General features: G+C 39.4%; 1 protein-coding gene across 14 annotated transcripts in view; it reads left to right on the top strand.

Annotated features, from left to right (window-relative positions):
• Arhgef11 (Rho guanine nucleotide exchange factor 11) overlaps positions 1-17,682 on the top strand; it is a 139,373-nt gene that overhangs the window by 43,922 nt on the left and 77,769 nt on the right. The window contains exon 1 of one of the 14 annotated variants that reach the window (XM_087897403.1): positions 13,323-13,342. The exons of the other annotated variants lie outside the window; for them this stretch is intronic. The gene's annotated coding sequence lies outside the window, so the exon portion shown is untranslated. Of the gene's footprint in view, positions 1-13,322; positions 13,343-17,682 lie in introns of those variants that run through there. 14 annotated transcript variants of the gene reach the window in all.

Here is a 17,682-nt window from a genome sequence, read left to right as displayed (position 1 = left end):
AGGATTTACCCTGTAAATCTTTACATTATGATTCATAACAGTAGCAAAATTACAGTTATAAAGTAGCAACAAAAAATAATTTTATGATTGAGGATCACCATAACATGAGGAACGATAGGGTTTCAACATTAGGAAAATTAAGAAACATTGCTCTGTGCCTTATATCTCTGCTCTTGCCCTACATAAGTTCCTGCCTTGACTTTTCTCAGAAATAGACTATGTGTAGCCAATAAAAGTATAAGCCACACAGACCCTTTCCTCATGGTTTTTGTCACAACAGTAGAAAGAAAACTAGGGCTGTCTCTCTTTGTTATGGACAAAAGAGTGAGATTTAATTTGGTAGGTGCTGTGGGCAACAAGCTCACATGGAGGTCTAACCAGTATGTAATGAATTTAAAGTGGATCTAATAAAAGAATGACATGGTGATTTCAAGGCCTGGAAACTTAATGTTTTTTCATACTTAATATTTTTCCAACCAGTTAAACTGACTTTATCTTCTGCAGAAGTTTTCTGTCAACTTACTTAGACAAGACAATGAATATTTTTTTAAACTTTAAAATTATTTTTATTATGTGTTAGTGTATGTGTCTGCATGTGTGTATGTATAGATGAGTACAACAGGTGCCCTCAGAGGCCAGAGGAGTCAAAACCTTGGAAACTGGAATTAAAGACAGTGGTAAGCGGTCACGTGGGTGCTGGGAACCAAACTTGGGTCTTCTGGAAAAGCAGCCAGTGCTCTTAACCTCTTAGCCATCTCTCCAGCCTTTGACTGTTTAAAACAAATCAAGATTCAGACTTAAGTTTTAAAACTAGAAGGAAAAATATTATTCTTTGGTAATTTCATTCATGAATACAATTTTCTTAATTTTTCTTTTAGAAGAAAAATTTTTAAGAGTGTAACTCTGTGTAGTAGTTTGAATGAGAATGGCCCCCATAGGCTCATATATTTGAATTTTTGCTGGACTGTTTAAGAAGGCTTAGGAGGTGTGTTCTTCCTGGAGGAGGTATATCACTCAGGGTAGGCTTTAAGATTTCAAAGGCTCAGGCCAGGCCAGTCTCTGGCTCCTACTTGTAGATCAGATGTAAACTCCCAGCTCCTGCCCCTGCTTCCTGCCTGCCTACCTGCCTGCCACCTTGCTCCCTAGCATAATGATCATGTACTTACCCTCTGATACTGTAAGCAAGCCTCCAATTAAATACTTTCCTTTCAAAGTTGCCTTGATCATGGTATCTCTTAACAGCAGTAGAACAATGACTAAGATGGAGTATCCTCAAGGGTCTGGTTCCGTACAGCTGACCTTAGGATAGCTCTCTGTGATATGCTTTACTTTTGGATGATTGATGTCAGCATATCCTGTATAAACTTGTGGATTTGGATATAACTTTTTGCATTTGTACATTGCACAAAGTAAGCTATGTTTTGTATGTCTCCAAGCTTCTCAGGAGCTTAAGTCTCCCAAAGACGTTTTATACCTTCAGATATGTTCCAGATATCGAAATCATTTCTTTTTGTTTGTTTGTTTGTTTTATATTGTTTTGTTTTTCAAGACAGGGTTTCTCGCACATAGAATCCCAGCATTCAGGATGTTGAAGCAGAAGGATGGGGAGTTCAAGGTCAGCCTTGGTCTACAGAGTGAATTCTGAATATAAAGAAAAACTCTGGCTCAAAAAATGTGATCAAAAAATAAAAAAAAAATCTCTAAGTTACTTAGGAAGCATATTAAGTATAAATTTGTTTCATACTTGATAGCAGATTTTTCATAAGGATGAAAAAAGCCACTTGAAAGTTACAATTTTAAAGATCTAATGGTATACAAAAATCTTGGTATTAAACTGCCTCTAGGGTTTTGTTAAGTCCAATCTTATTATTTGCAGGTAATTTTTTACTAGGCAGTCTGACTTTCAACTTCCAGTGAACTCAATACCAATTTGTAGATCTTAATCCTAACTGCAGCCTTGAGACTCAATAGTAACTAAGTAGGGGCTGGTGACATAGTTCTGCAGGTAAAGCTCTTGCCATGGCAACCTGAATTTGATCCTTGGGACCCATGTAGAGGTGGGTGGTGAGAACAATTGCACACATGCACTCAAACACATACACATCATATACATGCACAATAATAGGGTTTTTTAAGTAGCCAGGTGGAAAAGCTTTTGAAGGCAAAACCATATCTTAGCTTTTGTTCATCTTATCCTGTGAAAGAAGAAGAAATAAAGCTAGGCTCAGAAGAAGCAGAAGGTAAGAAGTTCTGGGAAGTGAACAGATTGAAATCTAGGATAAGCTGTCCATTTTCCAGTTTCTCCCTATGTCATTATCTCCCTAACCACCTAGGATAGAGCCCTGCATTCCAGTTCTCACTCTGCCACCAAGGAACCCCTTAAAATTTTATTTAACGGCTCCCCTGATGAGCTTGAGTTCTGTCTTGGTTACTTTTCCTGTTGCTATGACAAAATACCCTGACAAAAGCAGTTTAAGGGAAAAAGGGCTGATTTTGACTCCGTTTGAGGGTGAAGTCCATCAGGGTGGGGAAGTCGTACTGGCAGGAGCTAGCTACATCCACAGTCAGGTAGGAATACTCTGCTAGCTTTCCACCTCAGCCAGTGTAATCTATATGATGCTCAACAGACGTTCCCAGAGTATAACTTTATCTATGCCCAGAGGCTTGTCTGCCAAGTTGAAAATCAGTACTACCACAGGCTCCTATAGATACCAAAGACTCAATAACTTAAATAATAGACATTTACTCTTCTCAGCTCTAAAAACTAGGAGTCTGAGATCAGAGCAAGAGTGTGGTTGAATTCTGATAAAAACATCACTGGTATGCAGTTGGTCATCTACTCACTCATGCTGATGTGGCCTTTCTCCACACTGTGCTTATGAAAAGAAACAACAGGTTCCTGGCATCTCTTTTTCTATGAGCACTAATCCCATCATCAGTGCCATACTCTCATGACCTCGCCTGGCCCTAATCACCCCTTCAAGGCCTGTTGTGTGACAAACTTTTTCTGGGAAGATGCAGCATACTTGTCTACCCACCCCAGATAGAGAACCCATGAGAGATGAAAGTACAGATACCATAACAGTCCTACTTGGTGAGCCAAGAGTTTTGTTGGGTTACTTAAAGGAATATGGGTGAGGGACATACAGAAGCAGAAATGACTCAAAGACAGCTGCATTACTGAAACCTACCCAGCATGGATGACAGCTCATAAAACTGGGAACCTAGAGCACAGTGTACACCTTGCAAGCAGCTTATGGGTTGTAGAGTGTCCTTTTCAGATGCCCCAGGAAGCATCTTCCAGGCAGCTGGTCTAGTCTGAAAATCTTTGCAGCTTTTCCCCTGGCAGAGTCTTCTTTGCAGCTCAGTTTGTCTGAGAGTCTTTGTATCATGGCTTCCTTCCTTCTAAAGGGAGTCTCAGCTTTTATTGCTTACTCTAGCAGAGAGGGAACCTAGTGAATCTGGTCAGTTTCAGGGACTTCCTGAAGCTATTTCGAGTTGTTTACCTTCCTGCTTAAGAAGCTTCCTATAGGATGTAATGTTTTTAATCTCAGAGAAAACTGTTATATTAACAAGCCCCCATCTCCAAGTTCCATCACATTGGGTTTAGGCCTTCAGCATATGAATTGGAGGGGTCCATATGATTGTATAGACACAATCACTCAGTACATAGCAAGGGTTCATTCTGTTCCAGTTTCTTCATATGAGAAATGTTGAACTTCTCTCTAGCTCTTAACATCTATATATGTAAAGTGTTTTTACATTGTTTTGTAGTTTGAGATGTATTTTCTCTGTACATTGTCTGAAATAACAGAACTTCATAAGATTGGATTCAAATAGAGATAGTCTTGTTCTTTCATTTATTAGATACTTTTTGAACTTCTGCTGTGTTCTAGGAGCTATTGCTGACATTGAGAAAATAATAGTGAACAAAATGGACAAAACTTCTTGTCTACTTTGAACTTAACATTTTAAAAATTAAATTAGAAATGAATTTACAAATAGATGAGGTAATAATGATAAGATAAAATGGGTAATATTAGTAATGTGGAACTTATAATTTTAGAGAAGATGATCAGAAAGAAGGTTACTTTAGGTAATATTTAGTTAAAGGACAGGAACAAGTGTCGACTTCTATAAGGCCATATTGGAAGCTGAAGTGCTACTAGGGAGAGAGCTTTATTCAAAATCTTACCTGAGCCAAACCTTCTTGTTCTTAGATGCCAGCTACTCACTTCTTGCTGCACTCTGCTCTCCTCAGCACCCTATTCTGTTTTGTGTCAGACTCTGCTCGAATTAACAATTTTACAGCCTTTTTATAAAACAGTTCATAATAAACACCACTGCTGCCAGAACTGAGCAAATCCGGTGGCTTAGAGTCTGTACCAGGTCCTGAGGTAGTGTGATGCTTAACCAGTTCTGTGCCCTTCTCTCCCCTTTCAGTGCTTAGTTGCTTTTGCCTGTCATCCTTTATTCCTCTTCATTTTTCTGTATAACCCTCCATCCAAATCTTTACTCTCATCCCTTGTTCTTCTTTCTTTTGGGCTTTCCATTTTCCTCTTTCTTTGTTTTCCCCACTCATCTGTATTTCCTCTCTAAGTCTACTTCTCCCTGTATTTTTATTTTCTCTCCATCTTGTACCTTGTGATGTATATGGAGATGAAGGATATTCCAGGTGAGGAGCTCTGTGCATTTCTTCAGAGTGGTTCCATCTTGGTATCAGTAGCCTCCCCGACTCAGCTGCCTGCACATTCAGAACCTGCAGGAGAGAGAGTCCAATTTAGTCAATAGTCAGTCAGGATAGAAACAACTGCTAATCTTGGCCAGCCTGGCCTTGAAAGAGCCCATGTCCTCTGACCCATGCCTGTGGCACATTCACACATAGTAGATTATGGGGATGGCATTCCATATTAGTCAAATCATTAAAGGTTCAATGTGATCCAGGGAAGGAGGTACCAGTAGGTGATGAAACTTATATGTCACTGCTCCTGCTGTCTTTACACTGCCTCTCCAACATGAGCCTGCTGTTCCCAGGAACAGTCTTAAGTCCTACTCTATGGCAGTCTTTTGCCCATAGGATCATTCTCAGTACTTTTCCCCCCAACCCCCAAGACCTGGAAAGAGAAGCAAGTTTCTACCCAGTTCTGTCCTGTTATGTCAGTGCTTTTGGTGAAATGTGTCCTAGCTCATTCCTTACCCTCACAGTCTTCAGATCAGAATCCATTTCAGAGTTAAAAGCACCCTTGTAATCATCTAATTAACCAGTCCTCAGATACCTAGCCCATAAGACTGTGTGGTTCTATTTTGAATATCCCTAGTTTCTCTTTATCTATCTGACCTCTTAGGCTTGTGGCTGTCCCAGTTATCCATTGTCATCTGGTTGCCAAACAAATAGATTAAACAATGCAGTATGTATCCTGAACCCTGTGGTAGATGTTCTGTGCATGTGCATGGGTGCATGCACTAACTGCCACTTATTCATTCTCCCAGCTGGCCATCAGAAAAGGACAGAGACACTTTAAAAGTGAAAAGGTTTGTTCTTCCCTTTAAAGAATCCCTTAGTACAATGCAGAACTTTTTAGAACCAACTCCAGGATGATATGTTTGTATTTTGGTTATGCTAGGTATGTCAAATATAACTTAAAATCAGTAGATGGAGCATCTGTGTATTGTGTGTTTTTCTTCTTGATCTTATAAGACACTAAGCAATCATGTATTTATGACAACTAAGATAGCTAGAAGGAAGTTCAGTCAAGAGGCACTAAATCAAAGAAAGTTTTCTGGAGTTAACTTATTTCAGGTCATGCTTTGATAAAATTAGGTCTGTACTAAATTGTTCTGGAACTTTTTTCTATTGGTTGTATCACCACAATTCTGGGGCCTAACAACCTTCAGCTCCAAAAACCCTTCAGGATTTTTAAGTCCATTTCCCATTTGGAACACCGTTCTATCCTTCTTTTTTGTACCATCAAGTTTAACATCACATCACATCCTGAGAATCAGGCCTGGAGGTGATCCAGTGTTCTGAGACGTCCTGAAGGCCTTCAGCATTATCAAGCCATGCTCGGCAGAACCCGTAGAGCCCTGAGCCCTGAGAATACGAGGAGCAGTAAAGGAAAACATACACTATTAAAAATAATTTGTTTGAAGCAGTCATAAAACTAAACTAGGCAAATCTGCTTCACCAAGAAAGATACAGTAGTACTGAGCAGGAGGAAGACGATGCTTGAAATTGCTGCTCTGCTAGACTTTGAAGGAAGGGAGCATCAGTCCTGCCCTTTCAGGGTAGAAGAGCAACTTATTTAGAAATGAGGGCAACTGCTGGTCCAGAATTCTTTCTGAACCTAAATAGGAGCAGTTTAGACAAGAGAAAAACTTCCAGGACCCCTCTACTATCTTGAAGATAAAACAAAAGAATCCTAGATGCCTTTGACCTTCATTATGTCATGTTTGCCATATCCTGTTTCCAGGGCTATTCCCATTCTGGAGAGTTGGAGATTGCTTTCTTCCTTCCTCTCTTCCCTTTTAGATTTATTTTTATTACTTTTGTGTTTATGAGGGGTGGAGAGAGAATGTCATATGTGTGAGGGTGCCTGTGGAGGCCAGAAAGATATCAGATCCCTTGGAATTGGAGCTGTAGGCAGTTGTGAGCCACCATGTGGGTGCTGGGAGCCATACAGTTCTCTGTAAGAGCAGTCAGTGCTCCAGCTTCAAGGTTTCTCTTGTTTCACAAGATCCCTTTCCGCATTTGAAGGAAGAAAGGACTGTCTTCTCTAGGAGGCTGCAGTGCTGTCCTTGTGAGGTGTAAGAGGCAGGTGAAAGGTGAAGAATGTTTCTCTTTCTGTGAATGCTGTTACCATTCAGCATTATTTATATCTGTGACTTGGGTTCTTTATTTTCTCACTCTACTTTTTCAGTTTCCTGGAAGTGGGTTAAAGGTTGGAAGAGAGGACAAATGGAAATTTCCGTTTTATCTCTCCCCTGTGCAGTGATTGAGATGGGGTTTGGGTGAGTGGGGGTGGAGGAGAGAGAGATGGAGTTAACCCTGGAGGGAGAACTGCTGAACTGATGGTATGTGTCTAATTACTCCTCTGCTTTGAGCTTGCCTGTAATTGTGGTTTCTGGGAGCCAGCATGTCCTGGAAATCTGCTGGAACAGCAGAGATTTGGGGTTTCCGCCTGGGATAGAGTTGAATTTTCCACTTGGACTAGCTTGCCCAGCACCCATTTTTGGCTGGGATCAGGGCAAATCCCTAAAGTTCAGAAGGGCCAATAATCAGCATAGTTGTCAGACATAGGACTTCCTTTGGAACTGAGTAAGAGTTATATACTCTGAAATTCTAGACATTTTTGAAAGGTTCAGAGAGGCAGTAGATAGCTAGATCTGGTAAAGAGTAGATGCTGAAAAGTTAGATCAAACTCTGCCCCTTACCTCGAACAGGGGATTTGCATGTCAGTTCCTTCTTTTTATTGGGATGTCCCTAAATAATAATAAGTGAGGAAACATTATACTAAGTCGGCAACTTAAGTTCTCATTTCTCATGGTAATGAGGTGTGGTAAGAGCTGGCATGTTCTGAACATATGTTATGTGCCCCTGTACCAAACACTTTCGTGACTTCTACCATTCAACTTCCTATTGATGCAGTGTCATAGTTATCTCAACCTCAGATGAAGCTGAGACAAGTGAGGATGCACTTCTGGATTTGCATCTGAGACGTGAGTTAAAGTGCCAACTGTAGGTCTCATGACCCCAGGAATCTCAGCCAAGTACTTTTTCTCTGTATTTTCCAAGAGTTACTCTGAGTATCAAATATAATACTTGCTACTCAGCCTACTTGCCACCCAGTACTTAATAAATGATAAAATGGTTTTTGAAATTTTCTGTAGTACTAGGTGTGGAATTTAGGACCTTGTTCATGGTAGGCAAGCTCTCTATCACTATTCACATCCCTCAGTTTTTAAAGACAAGATTTCACTATGTATTTCAGGTTGACTTCAAACTCATGATCTTTCTGCCTACACCTCTGCATGCTGAGAATACAGGTATGTGTTTTATATGGTCATGATTTGAATTTGAATACAGAGAAAACAAGCAGCCAATGTTTGCTTTCCTGTGTTTGAGATCTGAGGTTTCAGAACACTGAAGTAAGTTAAGACAGATCTGTAATGAAGTAAAGTAGTTGCTGAGGACTCTTTGTTTCTCTCTAGCCAAAGAACAAAGCTTTGGTGAGTCATTTCTCCCTTTGGTACTGGGAATTGAACTCAGGGCCTCATGCATACTAGGCAGGTGCATTTTTACTGCTCCATCCCTAGCTATTGAAAGCAGTGTTTATAGAGGTTGTGCTCTTACACTGAACTGCTTAGGTTCAAATGCCAGCTCTATATTATTTATTGGATGCTTGTAATCAAGACAGTCAGCTTTTCTATAGTCCTGCATTCTTATCTAGTCCTGCATCCTTACCTGTAAAATAGCAAAGTTTTGTCCTCTCAGAGGTTATCTTGAGAGTTGTTACTGAGTGTCAAACCCTGGCCTGAGCATTTTAAAGGTGTGTTTTTAAATAATCCAGTCCTAGAAATCTTATGAAGTATTGGGTACTATTATTATCTCTATTTAATGAATAAGGAAGCTGAGACAAGAAATTAAGTAACCTTGAGGTGACATAGAGAAACTGGGGCATTTAAAACTGTAGCAGAGGCTCAGAAGCCTGTGCTCATAAGTGTGCTTTGTTTTGGTTAGTGTTTAAAAACAGTTTAACCCTGCTTTCATCATACTCTGTAAGAGCCTGCTAAATATATGCTTAGCACTGTGGGGTTGGTCAGCACAGGATATGGCAGGCAGGATTTGGGCTCTTAAGTTGTTTATTATACATTTGGAAGGAGACATGACCAATACTGATGAAGTAATTTGAAATAAAGTAATGCAGTATGAACTCAAAGCACACTAAAAATTAATCTCATTACAGGAAAGATTATTGGGGAAGTTGGACTAGTTGAGAGAGCTTATTGGAGATGGTCATATGTCGACAGACATTTCTGTCCCACCTGGTCCCACAGCTGTTCAGTCCCAAAGAAACACACAGAGGTCTACATTAATCATAAACTGGTTGGCTTATTAGCTCAGACTTCTTTTTAGCTCTTACATCCTACATTAACCCATGATTCTTGTCTGTGTCATCCATGTGGCTTGGTACCTTTTATCAACAAGCCATTCTCATCTTGCTTCCGCTTCATCTGGATGATGACTGAGCCTTTCTTCTTTACAGAATTCTCCTGTTCTCATTGCCCCACCTATATTTCCTGCCTGGCTACTGGCCAATCAGCATTTTATTAAACTAATACAACTGACAAATCTTTACAGAGCACAAGACCATTATCCCACACCACTTCCCTTTCCCCCATCTTTTTTTTTTTCAAAACAAGAACTCTGAGTCTAATCTCCTTTGTTTAGCTTTTTCCCTGACCATTATCCATAGCAATTTGTAACCAACACTCTAAACAAAGACAAACATCCATAATCAATTTTTTGGGGAATGTGGGCATAGTTTTCCTGAATACTTCCTGCTGATTGGGGGCACTGATATTCTTATGGGGACCTAAAGAAAATTTAGGATTATGGTCAAATCCTGACTAGAATATTCTGTGAGGCTTGATCATCTCAACCAGCAGTCTTGAGCCTGTTCTACATGTAGAACTCAGACATCTGGGACATCTGCACCTATTGGAGGTTTCTCAGGGGGTCTTCCTTGATCAAACCTGATTTTTCTTAGCATAGAATGAGTCTACAGCCTCTCATTTCCTATGAAAACAAAAACAAAACCTCTTCTCCAAAGTAACATATCTTTTGACTTAAGTTTTGAAGTCAAAACATTTTCAAAATATATGTTGGATTAATCCAGCAGCATTTATAATCAAATGTGTTTTAGCAGCTGTTGTTCCTTCCTCAGCCATCAAACTATTCAAAGACAACACAGTAACATATAGTATCCAGACTCTGTGTATTTTCCACTTTACATAGCTTCATTTTAAATTATTTCCTTTATTTTTAATTTTTGGTTTTTTGAGACAAGGTTTTTCTGTGTATCTTTGGCTGTCCTGGAACTCAATCTGTAGACTAGCCTGTCCTTGAACTCACGCCTGCCTCTGCCTCCCAAATTCTGGGATTAAAGGTGTGTGCCACCACATCCAACTTCTCTCTCTCTCTCTCTTTCTCTCTCTCTCTCTCTCTCTCTCTCTCTCTCTCTCTCGACCTTATCCTTTTTCTTTTCTCTCCCAAGCCTACATATATTTTTAAACATACTGTAAACCGTTTAGAGGTTTTCTTCATCTGAGTCTGTCTTTACTGTATATCTCTCTTTTTCTGACCACATGAGTCTTTAATTTGCTAAGTGATATGGCTAGGATTAAAGCTGTGACTTTGACAGCTGGATCCATCCCATTCCTTAACTTTGAGAGTCTAGCCTTGTGGAGGTACTGACCAAAGCCATATTTATTGCAACAACTCTGGAGTTTCAAGGTCCTTGCCAGCACTAAGAAGCATGCTGTCGGCTCTTCATAAACACCATTTAAGTGTTTGGTGATGGGACCTCTTAAAAGGGCTGCAAGGTTTTTGTATCCAAAGATAAATCAGGAAGCCTCTCTTAAATGAGATGCACTTGCCTCTAGCAAACAGAGCCCACCTGAGAAAATGCTGCTACCAAATAGCCATGCTTAACTCTATTCTTTTTGTGTCTAGAATTTCTTCCCAAACTCTCTCAAGTTTTATGTGGATACAGTTGTCCACGTTGGGCACCATTTGTTGACAGAAGTTTCTATCCCACCTGGTCCCACAGCTGTTGAGTCCCATAGAAACACACAGAAGTCTACATTAATCGTAAACTGGTTGGCCTACTAGCTCAGGCTTCTTATTAGCTCTTACATCCTACATCAACCCATAATTCATATCTGTGTCAGCTATGTGGCTTGATACCTTTTATCAGCAAGGCATTCTCATCTTGCTTCCTCTGCATCTGGGTAACGACTGAGCCTTTCCTCTTTAAAGAATTCTCCTGTTCTTGTTGTCCTGCCTATACTTCCCGCCTGGCTACTGGCCAGTCAGCGTTTTATTAAAGCAACACAACTGACAGATCTTTCCAGGATACAAGAGCGTTGTCCCATAGCAGTTGTATTTGAATTTGGCCCTAGGAAACTGTACTGAAGGGTAACAGGGAACTATTTAGAGTCCTGGGGTTTTGAAAAAGTTTAAATTTCAAAGTTAGTCATTCATCCTTCAGTGCATTTTCATTGAGTGTATATTTAGACACCGCACATTGAGGCTTTAGTCATCCTTGAACCACATTTTTAATAGTAGTTCTTTCTGTAAGATGTTATCACCCATTGATATTGTAGCCGTATTCATTTGTCTAAGTACACTATGATATTCAAACAGCAATTAAGTCACCTACCACCCTTCTTGGGATATGTTCCTACATTAGGCAACACTCAGTGGATACTGAGATCTAAGTAGCTTGCTCAACTGCCATGGCTTTTCCCTTAGCTTGCTCAACTGCCATGGCTTTTCCCTTGTCCATCCAGGTTTCTCTTTTAGAGATTACTTCTGCGGATTGGCATTTTCCAAATTGAAGTACTATTATTTCCATACTCTGGGTGGGCCCTCATTGTCATAAAAAAATCATTATAATATGATTTATGCCTGAATAAAATCAATGTATGTCTCTCCCTGGTCCCCGGAAAAATGTAGAGTCTATCTGGGTCATTCATTTCTTCTATCCATTATTCCCCAGCACACTACACTTTAGAACTAAGACTGTACTCTAAATTCTCAGACCCATAGTACACCATATTTAAACCTCTCCGCTACCTGATAATAAACTTAGTCAAATTGCATGCTCTGGAGCAAATCTTATCATTTATGTTAATCTGTGGAAAGTATAGTAAGCCCACCTCCCTGAACCAGTAATTGTTGTCTTAATACTCTTTTCATTGTTCCCCTCAAAATAAAATTTGATTCAATAGACAGGTGTATATGTGTATGTCACAACAACATTGGCTGGAAGTAGCAGAAGCTGTCCTACAAACACCTTGTCTTCCCACAAAATGGCCTTGGACCACCCCCAAAGAAGGCTGCAGCTGATTTCCTCTATATGTGGACAGACTAGCTCTGCAGACTTGAAGAGCTGGGTGGGCAAGACTACTGGAGCATTCTTTTGATTTATAGCCTGCCTGTTTCACCTACAGTCACAGGCACAATCTGAGTTTGTTGCTGTGGATTATTTTAGGCTAGTGTGGTAGCTTTAATGTAATTGACCCTCATAAAGAGAGGCACTCTTAGGAGGTGTGGCTTTGTTGGAGTGGGTATAACCTTGTTGGAAGTGGTGTGTCACTGTGGGGTAGGGCTTTTAAGTTTCTTATGCTCAGGATAACTTCCAGTGTCTCAGTTGACTTCCTGTTGCCTGCAAAATGTAGGACTTTCACCTCCAGCACCACCACAACTGTTTGCATGCCGCCTTGCTCTGAAACTGTAAACCAGCCACCAATGTTTTCTTTATTAGAGTCGCCATGGTATGGTATCTCTTCATAGCAATAGAAACTCTAAGAAAGTGAAGTAAGTTTGCTCGACAAACAGTGCCTTGTTTCTGTAGTGCCAGCTCATCAGTCAACTTGAAGGGATGGTGAAGATCAGAAAGAACCAGGGTGGATCTCCTACTGATAGAACTATAATGAGAGCTGCAGAAATCTAGTGACTAGAAAATTTGATTTAATTTTTCCCTGTTTGGCCTTCTATCAATATCCTAAGCAGATAAACCAGTTAAATTGGAATATCCATGAGGGACAAAGAGTTATGCAGTATTAGAACAAGAAAGGACCTATAATAATTTATCTCAGTCTCTCACTGAAGGGAAGACAAACCAAGGAGCAAAGAAGAAAGGATTGAGTTCATATCCATAAATAGTTTTTCTCAATCTCATTTCTTCATTTGTAGAAGAATGTAGCAGTGTTTCTCACCATGTTTTTGGCAGAATTATATGAGTTCCTGTTTCATATTAATGTTTGTTATTTGCCATTTCTTCTGCCTTTTTATGAGCATTCAGAAAGACATAGACAGAGTTGGTTTAGAACCCAAGTATCTATCTCACTGTGCCCTACCCACTTTCTTCCAGGATTTGTTCCTTCTCTCCTGTGGCAGCCTCCGTGATTTCCTCCCCTTGGACTTTGTCTGCTTTAACTGCTCCCAGGCACATCTTAGATCTTCTGTGATTTAACTTTTGATGTCAACTTGCACAGCTTATTAATGGCAGAATTGGTACCAAAGTCCCAGTCTCCTGATCTCCATATGCTATCTTAGGTACTGTTATTCTCATCAAAGGTAATCATTTTCTGGAAGACACAAAAACAAATTAATGTGGTTTGAACATGATAGACAGTAGTGTACTTCAGAGATCTGTAAAATGGGGATATCTATGTTGAATAACTCAATTTGTGCATTTTGTTTTGCAAGACAAGTTGTAATTGTTTTGGCAGCAGCAAACTAATTATGTTTGTCTTCAGGCTCTGTAACAAGAACAGAGCCTTTTATAAAGTATTGCTATTTGTTGTTCAAGAGGCAAAAATCTCTCTGTGTAGCCTTGACTGGTCTGGAACTCACTGTGTAGACATGTCAGGCATTAGAATCTCAAAAATCCACCTGTCTCTGCCTCCTGAATTCTGGGATTAAAAGTGTGCACCACCACACCTGGCTGGGCCAGTTTTAAAAATAGTGCTGGATGATGGTTAGTTAGTATTATAATTTTGTAGATAAGAAAACTAAAGTATAAAGAAAGTAAATTATTTGCCTTAAGTCAAAGATATCAAAGGTAAAACCAGGATGCAAACCCATTCTGTTTAACTCACAAGTCACCACACTGCTCCTTGATAATAATTTGAATTCCCAGACATAGCTTGAACAGTGAACTTTATATGAAGAATATGTAACAAATGAAGTAGAACCCATTGGAGGAGCTAGGGTGATGGTTCAATAGCAAAACACTCACCACACAAGGATGAAGATGAGTTCAGAAATCCCCAGCCCCCACATGAATGTCAGCTAGGTGTAGGAGCCCTCCTCAAATCCCACAGTGAATCCTTGGACCAAGATAGCTAACTAGGCTTGCCAAATCAGCCAGTCCTGGGTTCTAGTGAGAGGCCCTTTCTCAATATATATTAAGTGGGGAACAATTAAGGAAAACAATTTGATGTCAGCCTCTGGCCTCAACCCCCCATCCCCACACACATCCACACATTCTGGAGCCCGCATACATGAACATTCATATATAAGCACACATGGCACACATACATACACACACAAAAGAAACCCCGTAAGTCAAATCAAACATTGATTGGTTATTCCCAAAAGTTCTGTGGCACCATTGCTATATCTTACAGGCATGGAAGATTGTAGGTCAAAGGTTTTATGGTTGGATTGGTGTTTATGTTTCTCTTTTGGTAGCCTACAGAGTACCTTCCCTCACCAAAGGCACTAGAACATAGGGATGAAGGCTCCATGTGGGCACCAGCTTAACTGCTCCGTGTTTAATGAGTTGTATGAGTGTTTTTCTCAGCAGTGGGGTCCCACTGTCCATTTGCAGAGAACAGCTGGTTGTCTTAGCAACAGCCTAGGTTGTTTGGGAATTTCCATGGGACCTCTCTCCCCCACCCTGGCCAGCAGTTCAATTGATGCAGCATAATTCCAGTACTGGAAGCTTCATTTGGTGACAAGAAATGACCAGTTGGGACTCCATATTCCCCATTATTAGGAGACCTCATAGGATCGCCTTCATATATTTTAGGAAATTTACTGCACTAGGTTTCCATATCATCCCTAAATGCTCCTCAATTCCAATTGTCTCTCCCTACATTCCCTCCCTTGATTCTATCTCCCCTTCCCATCCCCCACCCAATCCTCCTGTTCCCTCCCCACCTGTCCCCAGTCCACCTATAAAATCTATTTTCTCCCTCCCAGGGAGATCCATATGCCCCCCCTCTAGTTTCTTGCTCCAAACATAACCTCTCTGGATCTATGGATTGTAGGTTGGTATTTATTTATTTATTTATTTATTTATTTATTTATTTATTTAATGGCTAGTATCTGCATATGAGTGAATGTATACCATATTTCTCTTTCTTGATCTGGGTTGCCTTCACTAAAGATGATTTTTTTTCTAGTTCTATCCATTTGCCTCCAGATTTCATAATACCTTTTTTTTGAACAGTAAAGTAATACTCCATTGTGTTAATCCACACTTTCGTTATCCATTCTTACGTTAAGGGACATCTGGGTTGTTTCCAGTTTGTGGATATTATTATGAATAAAGTCTCAATGAGCATGGTTGAGCAAGTGTCCTCATAGTAAGATGAAAGGATGAAGCATCTATTGAGTATTCTTCCATATTAAGCTGAGAATTGCCCTTTTAAGGTCTGTCAAGAATTGTTTTGGAATTTTGATGGAGCTTGCATTGAATCTGTTAATTGCTTTTGTGTAGGATGGCCATTCTTATTATGTTAACCCTACTGATCCATGGGTATGGGAGATTTTTCCATCTTCTGATATCTTTCTTCAGTTTCTTTCTTAAAAGACTTGAAGTTCTTATCATAAAAGTCTTTCACTTGCTTGATTAGAGTTACCCAAGATATTTTATATTATTTAAGGGTATTATGAAAGGTGTTGTTTCCCTGATTTCTTTCTTAGTCCATTTGTCCTTTGTATATAGGAGGGCTCATGAGTTAATTGTATCCAGTTACCTGACTGAAAGTGTTTATCAGCTGTTGGAGTTCCCTGATGGGATTTTGGGGGTTGCTTATGTATACTCTCATATCATCTGCAAATAATGATACTTTGACTTCTTACCTTTCTATTTATATCTCCTTGATCTCCTTCAGTTGTCTTACTGCTAAGACTTGAAGTACTATATTGAATAGGTATGGAGAGAGTAGACAACCTTGTCTCATTCTTGATTTAGTGGAATTGCTTTGAGTTTCTCTCCATTTAATTTTATGTTAGCTATAGGCTTGCTGTGAACTGACTTTATTATGTTTAGGTATATTCCTTATATTCTTAATCTCTCCGGGATCTTTACTACAAAGAGGTATTGGATTTTGTCAAAGGCCTTTCTGCATATAATGAGATGACCATGTGGGTTTATATGATGAATTACATTTTTGACTTTTGTATATTGAACCATCCCTGAATCTCTAGGGTGAAGCCTACTCGATCATGGTGGATGATCTTTTTGATGTGTTCTTGGATTCAGTTTGCAAGTGTTTTATTGAATAGTTTTACATCTGTGTTCATAAGAGAAACTGGTCTGAAATTCTCTTTATGTGATTTAAGTATCAGGGTATGTTCCCTCTGTTTCAATTTTGTGGAATAATTTGAAGAGTTTTGGTGTTAACTCTTCCTTGAAATTCTGGTAGAATTCTTCACTAAAACCATCTAGCCCTGGACTTTTTTTGGGGGGGAGGGGTGGCAGATTGGGAAACTTAATGACTGCTTCTATTCACTAGGAGATATAAGTCTATTTAAATTGCTTATCTCATCTTAATTTAACTTTGGTATGTGGTACCAATAGAGAAAATTATCCATTTCTTTTACATTTTACAATTTGGTGGAGTACAAGTTTTTAAAAGTATATCTTTCTGATTTTCCAGATTTCCCCAGTGTCTCTTGTTACGTTCCCCTTTTACTTTTGATTTTGTTAATTTGGATATTTTCTCTGCTTCTTAGTTTGGATGTGTCTGTCTTACTGATTTTCTCAAAAGAACCAACTCTTTGTTTCATTGATTCTTTGTATTGTTCTGTTTTTTTTTTAAGCCCTCAAGTTTATTTCTTGCTATCTACTCCTCTTGTATGTGATTGCTTCTTTTTGTTCTAGAGTTTTCAGGTGTGCTGTTAAGTTGCTAGTGTGCCATCTCTCCAGGTTTTTGTTTGTTTCTTTGTTTTAATATAGGCACTTAGTGCTATGAACTTGCCATTTAGCACTGCTGTGTATTCATCTTCATTGAACTCTAGAAAGTCTTTCTTATTTTTGTCTTGACCCATTTTTCATTTGGTAGAGAGTTGTGCAGTTTCCATGAGCTGGTAAGCTTTCTGTTGCTTTGTTGTTGTTGAAATCCAGCTTTAATCCTTGGTGGTCTGATGGGATGCAGGGAGTTATTTCTATTTTTCTTCTATCTGTTGAGACTTACTTTGTGTCCTAGTATATGGTCAATTTGTAGAAAGTTTCATGAGATTCTGAGAAGGTATATTCTTTTGTATTTTTGTGAAATGTTCTATACATGTCTGCTAGATCCATTTGGTTGATACTGTCTGTTAGCTTCAGTATATCTCTGTTTAGCTTTTGTCTGGATGACCTGTCTATTGGTGAGAGTGGGGTATTGAAGTCTCCCACTATCAGTTTGTGGGGGCCAATATGTGATTTAAGCTGTAGTAGTGTTTCTTTTACAAAAGTGGGTGCTGTTGTGTTTGGGGCATAGATGTTAAGAATTGAATGGTGAATTTTTCCTTTGAAGAGTATGAAGCATCTTTTCTCATCTCTTTGATTAGTTTTTGCTTTGAAATCTACTTTGTTAGATATTATTAAAATAGCCAGACCTGCTTGGTTCTTAGATCTATTTGCTTGGAATATTTTTCCCAACCTTTTACCCTGAATG

Source organism: Myodes glareolus, chromosome 17 (assembly GCF_982192425.1).
Source record: "Myodes glareolus chromosome 17, mMyoGla1.1, whole genome shotgun sequence".
NCBI lineage: Eukaryota > Metazoa > Chordata > Mammalia > Rodentia > Cricetidae > Myodes > Myodes glareolus.
This window is presented reverse-complemented; position numbering and strand designations above follow the sequence as displayed.